The 5000-nt window shown below is 43.2% G+C and overlaps 13 non-coding genes and 5 pseudogenes across 13 annotated transcripts; all 18 read right to left on the bottom strand.

Annotated features, from left to right (window-relative positions):
* Position 1: 1 nt before the first annotated feature.
* LOC132125787 (5S ribosomal RNA) lies at positions 2 to 120 on the bottom strand. Its single transcript, XR_009427171.1, has one exon. It is a non-coding gene; the product is annotated as a 5S ribosomal RNA (ribosomal RNA).
* Positions 121 to 204: 84 nt separating this feature from the next.
* On the bottom strand, positions 205 to 323 carry LOC132125970 (5S ribosomal RNA). Its single transcript, XR_009427343.1, has one exon. It is a non-coding gene; the product is annotated as a 5S ribosomal RNA (ribosomal RNA).
* Positions 324 to 407: 84 nt separating this feature from the next.
* Positions 408 to 526, bottom strand: LOC132125856 (5S ribosomal RNA). Its single transcript, XR_009427236.1, has one exon. It is a non-coding gene; the product is annotated as a 5S ribosomal RNA (ribosomal RNA).
* Positions 527 to 610: 84 nt separating this feature from the next.
* Positions 611 to 729, bottom strand: LOC132125962 (5S ribosomal RNA). The gene has a single exon (XR_009427336.1). It is a non-coding gene; the product is annotated as a 5S ribosomal RNA (ribosomal RNA).
* Positions 730 to 813: 84 nt separating this feature from the next.
* Positions 814 to 932, bottom strand: LOC132125964 (5S ribosomal RNA). The gene has a single exon (XR_009427338.1). It is a non-coding gene; the product is annotated as a 5S ribosomal RNA (ribosomal RNA).
* A 229-nt stretch (positions 933 to 1161) lies between these two features.
* On the bottom strand, positions 1162 to 1280 carry LOC132125782 (5S ribosomal RNA). The gene has a single exon (XR_009427167.1). It is a non-coding gene; the product is annotated as a 5S ribosomal RNA (ribosomal RNA).
* A 233-nt stretch (positions 1281 to 1513) lies between these two features.
* LOC132125860 (5S ribosomal RNA) lies at positions 1514 to 1632 on the bottom strand. The gene has a single exon (XR_009427240.1). It is a non-coding gene; the product is annotated as a 5S ribosomal RNA (ribosomal RNA).
* A 233-nt stretch (positions 1633 to 1865) lies between these two features.
* LOC132125988 (5S ribosomal RNA) lies at positions 1866 to 1986 on the bottom strand (annotated as a pseudogene).
* A 46-nt stretch (positions 1987 to 2032) lies between these two features.
* On the bottom strand, positions 2033 to 2154 carry LOC132126009 (5S ribosomal RNA; annotated as a pseudogene).
* A 232-nt stretch (positions 2155 to 2386) lies between these two features.
* On the bottom strand, positions 2387 to 2505 carry LOC132125869 (5S ribosomal RNA). Its single transcript, XR_009427249.1, has one exon. It is a non-coding gene; the product is annotated as a 5S ribosomal RNA (ribosomal RNA).
* A 232-nt stretch (positions 2506 to 2737) lies between these two features.
* On the bottom strand, positions 2738 to 2858 carry LOC132125993 (5S ribosomal RNA; annotated as a pseudogene).
* A 191-nt stretch (positions 2859 to 3049) lies between these two features.
* LOC132125781 (5S ribosomal RNA) lies at positions 3050 to 3168 on the bottom strand. The gene has a single exon (XR_009427166.1). It is a non-coding gene; the product is annotated as a 5S ribosomal RNA (ribosomal RNA).
* A 233-nt stretch (positions 3169 to 3401) lies between these two features.
* LOC132125859 (5S ribosomal RNA) lies at positions 3402 to 3520 on the bottom strand. Its single transcript, XR_009427239.1, has one exon. It is a non-coding gene; the product is annotated as a 5S ribosomal RNA (ribosomal RNA).
* Positions 3521 to 3753: 233 nt separating this feature from the next.
* On the bottom strand, positions 3754 to 3874 carry LOC132125987 (5S ribosomal RNA; annotated as a pseudogene).
* Positions 3875 to 3920: 46 nt separating this feature from the next.
* LOC132126007 (5S ribosomal RNA) lies at positions 3921 to 4042 on the bottom strand (annotated as a pseudogene).
* A 232-nt stretch (positions 4043 to 4274) lies between these two features.
* On the bottom strand, positions 4275 to 4393 carry LOC132125769 (5S ribosomal RNA). Its single transcript, XR_009427154.1, has one exon. It is a non-coding gene; the product is annotated as a 5S ribosomal RNA (ribosomal RNA).
* A 224-nt stretch (positions 4394 to 4617) lies between these two features.
* On the bottom strand, positions 4618 to 4736 carry LOC132125902 (5S ribosomal RNA). Its single transcript, XR_009427280.1, has one exon. It is a non-coding gene; the product is annotated as a 5S ribosomal RNA (ribosomal RNA).
* Positions 4737 to 4820: 84 nt separating this feature from the next.
* On the bottom strand, positions 4821 to 4939 carry LOC132125959 (5S ribosomal RNA). The gene has a single exon (XR_009427333.1). It is a non-coding gene; the product is annotated as a 5S ribosomal RNA (ribosomal RNA).
* Between the last annotated feature and the right edge of the window lie 61 nt (positions 4940 to 5000).

Below are 5000 nucleotides of genomic sequence, written 5' to 3'. Positions count from 1 at the left end.
AAGCTTACAGCACCTGGTATTCCCAGGCGGTCTCCCATCCAAGTACTAACCCGGCCCAAACCTGCTTAGCTTCTGAGATCAGACGAGATCGGGCATAGCCAGGTTGGTATGGCCGTAAGCGAAAACTGCTGCAAAGAGAGGGCTATTTAAAGATCAGCCACTCTAATCTCCAGTACATTATATAAGTAGGGAAGAAAACCCAAAAGCTTACAGCACCTGGTATTCCCAGGCGGTATCCCATCCAAGTACTAACCAGGCCCAAACCTGCTTAGCTTCCGAGATAAGACAAGATCAGGCATAGCCAGGTTGGTATGGCCGTAAGCGAAAACTGCTGCAAAGAGAGGGCTATTTAAAGATCAGCCACTCTAATCTCCAGTACATTATATAAGTAGGGAAGAAAACCCGAAAGCTTACAGCACCTGGTATTCCCAGGCGGTCTCCCATCCAAGTACTAACCAGGCCCAAACCTGCTTAGCTTCCGAGATCAGACGAGATTGGGCATACCCAGGTTGGTATGGCCATAAGCGAAAACTGCTGCAAAGAGAGGGCTATTTAAAGATCATCCACTCTAATCTCCAGTACATTATATAAGTAGGGTAGAAAACCCAAAAGCTTACAGCACCTGGTATTCCCAGGCGGTCTCCCATCCAAGTACTAACCATGCCAAAACCTGCTTAGCTTCCGAGATCAGACGAGATCGGGCATAGCCAGGTTGGTATGGTTGTAAGCGAAAACTGCTGCAAAGAGAGGGCTATTTAAAGATCAGCCACTCTAATCTCCAGTACATTATATAGGTAGGGAAGAAAACCCAAAAGCTTACAGCACCTGGTATTCCTAGGCGGTCTCCCTTCCAAGTACAAACCAGGCCCAAACCTGTTTAGCATCCGAGATCAGACGAGATCGGGCATAGCCAGGTTGGTATGGCCATAAGCGAAAACTGATGCAAAGAGAGGACTATTTAAAGATCAGCCACTCTAATCTCCAGTACATTATATAAGTAGGGAAGAAAACCCAAAAGCTTACAGTACCTGGAATTATTCCCCGGCAGTCTACCATCCAAGTAGTAACCAGTACCAAACATGCTAAGATTCGGAGATCGGGCATTGACTCTTTTTTTTTTTTTTGCAAGATTATTATATAATTAGTGAAAAATTTCCAAAAAGCTTACAGCACCTGGTATTCTCAGGCGGTCTCCCATCCAAGTACTAACCAGGCCCAAACCTGCTTAGCTTCCAAGATCAGACGAGATCGGGCATAGCCAGGTTGGTATGGCCGTAAGCAAAAACTGGTGCAAAGAGAGGGCTATTTAAAGATCAGTCACTCTAATCTCCAGTACATTATATAAGTAGGGAAGAAAACCCAAAAGCTTACAGCACCTGGAATTATTCCCAGGCAGTCTACCATCCAAGTAGTAACCAGTACCAAACATGCTAAGATTCGGAGATCGGGCATTGACTCTTTTTTTTTTTTTTTTTTGCAAGATTATTATATAATTAGTGAAAAATTTCCAAAAAGCTTACAGCACCTGGTATTCCCAGGAGGTCTCCCATTCAAGTACTAACCAGGCCCAAACCTGCTTAGCTTCCGAGATCAGACGAGATCGGGCATAGCCATGTTGGCATGGCCGTAAGCGAAAACTGCTGCAAAGAGAGGGCTATTTAAAGATCAGCCACTCTAATCTCCAGTACATTATATAAGTAGGGAAGAAAACCCAAAAGCTTACAGCACCTGGAATTATTCCCAGGCAGTCTACCATCCAAGTAGTAACCAGTACCAAACATGCTAAGATTCGGAGATCGGGCATTGACTATTTTTTTTTTTTTTTTTTGCAAGATTATTATATAATTAGTGAAAAAATTCCAAAAAGCTTACAGCACCTGGTATTCCCAGGCGGTCTCCCATCCAAGTACTAACCAGGCCCAAACCTGCTTAGTTTCCGAGATCAGACGAGATCGGGCATAGCCAGGTTGGTATTTAAAGATCAGCCACTCTAATCTCCAGTACATTATATAAGTAGGGAAGAAAACCCAAAAGCTTACAGCACCTGGAATTATTCCCAGGAAGTCTACCATCCAAGTACTAACCAGGCCCAAACCTGCTTAGTTTATGAGATCAGACGAGATCGGGCATAGCCAGGTTGGTCTGGCCGTAAGTGAAAACTGCTGCAAAGAGAGGGCTATTTAAAGATCAGCAACTCTAATCTCCAGTACATTATATAAGTAGGGAAGAAAACCCAAAAGTTTACAGCACCTGGAATTATACCCAGGCAGTCTACCATCCAAGTAGTAACCAGTACCAAACATGCTAAGATTCGGAGATCGGGCATTGACTCTTTTTTTTTTTTTTTTTGCAAGATTATTATATAATTAGTGAAAAATTTCCAAAAAGCATACAGCACCTGGTATTCCCAGGCGGTCTCCCATCCAAGTACTAACCAGGCCCAAACCTGCTTAGCTTCTGAGATCAGACGAGATCGGGCATAGCCAGGTTGGTATGGCCGTAAGCGAAAACTGCTGCAAAGAGAGGGCTATTTAAAGATCAGCCACTCTAATCTCCAGTACATAATATAAGTAGGGAAATAAACCCAAAAGCTTACAGCACCTGGAATTATTCCCAGGCAGTCTACCATCCAAGTAGTAACCAGTACCAAACATGCTAAGATTCGGAGATCGGGCATTGACTCTTTTTTTTTTTTTTTTTGCAAGATTATTATATAATTAGTGAAAAATTTCCAAAAAGCTTACAGCACCTGGTATTCCCAGGCGGTCTCCCATCCAAGTACTAACCAGGCCCAAACCTGCTTAGCTTCCGAGATCAGACGAGATCGGGCATAGCCAGGTTGGTATTTAAAGATCAGCCACTCTAATCTCCAGTACATTATATAAGTAGGGAAGAAAACCCAAAAGCTTACAGTACCTGGAATTATTCCCCGGCAGTCTACCATCCAAGTAGTAACCAGTACCAAACATGCTAAGATTCGGAGATCGGGCATTGACTCTTTTTTTTTTTTTTGCAAGATTATTATATAATTAGTGAAAAATTTCCAAAAAGCTTACAGCACCTGGTATTCTCAGGCGGTCTCCCATCCAAGTACTAACCAGGCCCAAACCTGCTTAGCTTCCAAGATCAGACGAGATCGGGCATAGCCAGGTTGGTATGGCCGTAAGCAAAAACTGCTGCAAAGAGAGGGCTATTTAAAGATCAGTCACTCTAATCTCCAGTACATTATATAAGTAGGGAAGAAAACCCAAAAGCTTACAGCACCTGGAATTATTCCCAGGCAGTCTACCATCCAAGTAGTAACCAGTACCAAACATGCTAAGATTCGGAGATCGGGCATTGACTCTTTTTTTTTTTTTTTTTTGCAAGATTATTATATAATTAGTGAAAAATTTCCAAAAAGCTTACAGCACCTGGTATTCCCAGGAGGTCTCCCATTCAAGTACTAACCAGGCCCAAACCTGCTTAGCTTCCGAGATCAGACGAGATCGGGCATAGCCATGTTGGCATGGCCGTAAGCGAAAACTGCTGCAAAGAGAGGGCTATTTAAAGATCAGCCACTCTAATCTCCAGTACATTATATAAGTAGGGAAGAAAACCCAAAAGCTTACAGCACCTGGAATTATTCCCAGGCAGTCTACCATCCAAGTAGTAACCAGTACCAAACATGCTAAGATTCGGAGATCGGGCATTGACTCTTTTTTTTTTTTTTTTTTGCAAGATTATTATATAATTAGTGAAAAAATTCCAAAAAGCTTACAGCACCTGGTATTCCCAGGCGGTCTCCCATCCAAGTACTAACCAGGCCCAAACCTGCTTAGTTTCCGAGATCAGACGAGATCGGGCATAGCCAGGTTGGTATTTAAAGATCAGCCACTCTAATCTCCAGTACATTATATAAGTAGGGAAGAAAACCCAAAAGCTTACAGCACCTGGAATTATTCCCAGGAAGTCTACCATCCAAGTACTAACCAGGCCCAAACCTGCTTAGTTTATGAGATCAGACGAGATCGGGCATAGCCAGGTTGGTCTGGCCGTAAGTGAAAACTGCTGCAAAGAGAGGGCTATTTAAAGATCAGCAACTCTAATCTCCAGTACATTATATAAGTAGGGAAGAAAACCCAAAAGTTTACAGCACCTGGAATTATACCCAGGCAGTCTACCATCCAAGTAGTAACCAGTACCAAACATGCTAAGATTCGGAGATCGGGCATTGACTCTTTTTTTTTTTTTTTTTGCAAGATTATTATATAATTAGTGAAAAATTTCCAAAAAGCATACAGCACCTGGTATTCCCAGGCGGTCTCCCATCCAAGTACTAACCAGGCCCAAACCTGCTTAGCTTCTGAGATCAGACGAGATCAGGCATAGCCAGGTTGGTATGGCCGTAAGCGAAAACTGCTGCAAAGAGAGGGCTATTTAAAGATCAGCCACTCTAATCTCCAGTACATTATATAAGTAGGGAAGAAAACCCAAAAGCTTACAGCACCTGGAATTATTCCCAGGCAGTCTACCATCCAAGTAGTAACCAGTACCAAACATGCTAAGATTCGGAGATCGGGCATTGACTCTTTTTTTTTGCAAGATTATCATATGATTAGTGAAAAATTTCCAAAAAGCTTACAGCACCTGGTATTCCCAGGCGGTCTCCCATCCAAGTACTAACCCTGCCCAAACCTGCTTAGCTTCTGAGATCAGACGAGATCGGGCATAGCCAGGTTGGTATGGCCGTAAGCGAAAACTGCTGCAAAGAGAGGGCTATTTAAAGATCAGCCACTCTAATCTCCAGTACATTATATAAGTAGGGAAGAAAACCCAAAAGCTTACAGCACCTGGTATTCCCAGGCGGTCTCCCATCCAAGTACTAACCAGGCCCAAACCTGCTTAGCTTCCGAGATAAGACAAGATCAGGCATAGCCAGGTTGGTATGGCCGTAAGCGAAAACTGCTGCAAAGAGAGGCCTATTTAAAGATCAGCCACTCTAATCTCCAGTACATTAT

This window comes from Carassius carassius, chromosome 43, assembly GCF_963082965.1.
Source record: "Carassius carassius chromosome 43, fCarCar2.1, whole genome shotgun sequence".
In the NCBI taxonomy this organism is placed as follows: Eukaryota; Metazoa; Chordata; class Actinopteri; order Cypriniformes; family Cyprinidae; genus Carassius; species Carassius carassius.
The sequence above is the reverse complement of the archived record's forward strand: the minus strand, read 5'-3'. Positions and strand labels throughout refer to the sequence as shown.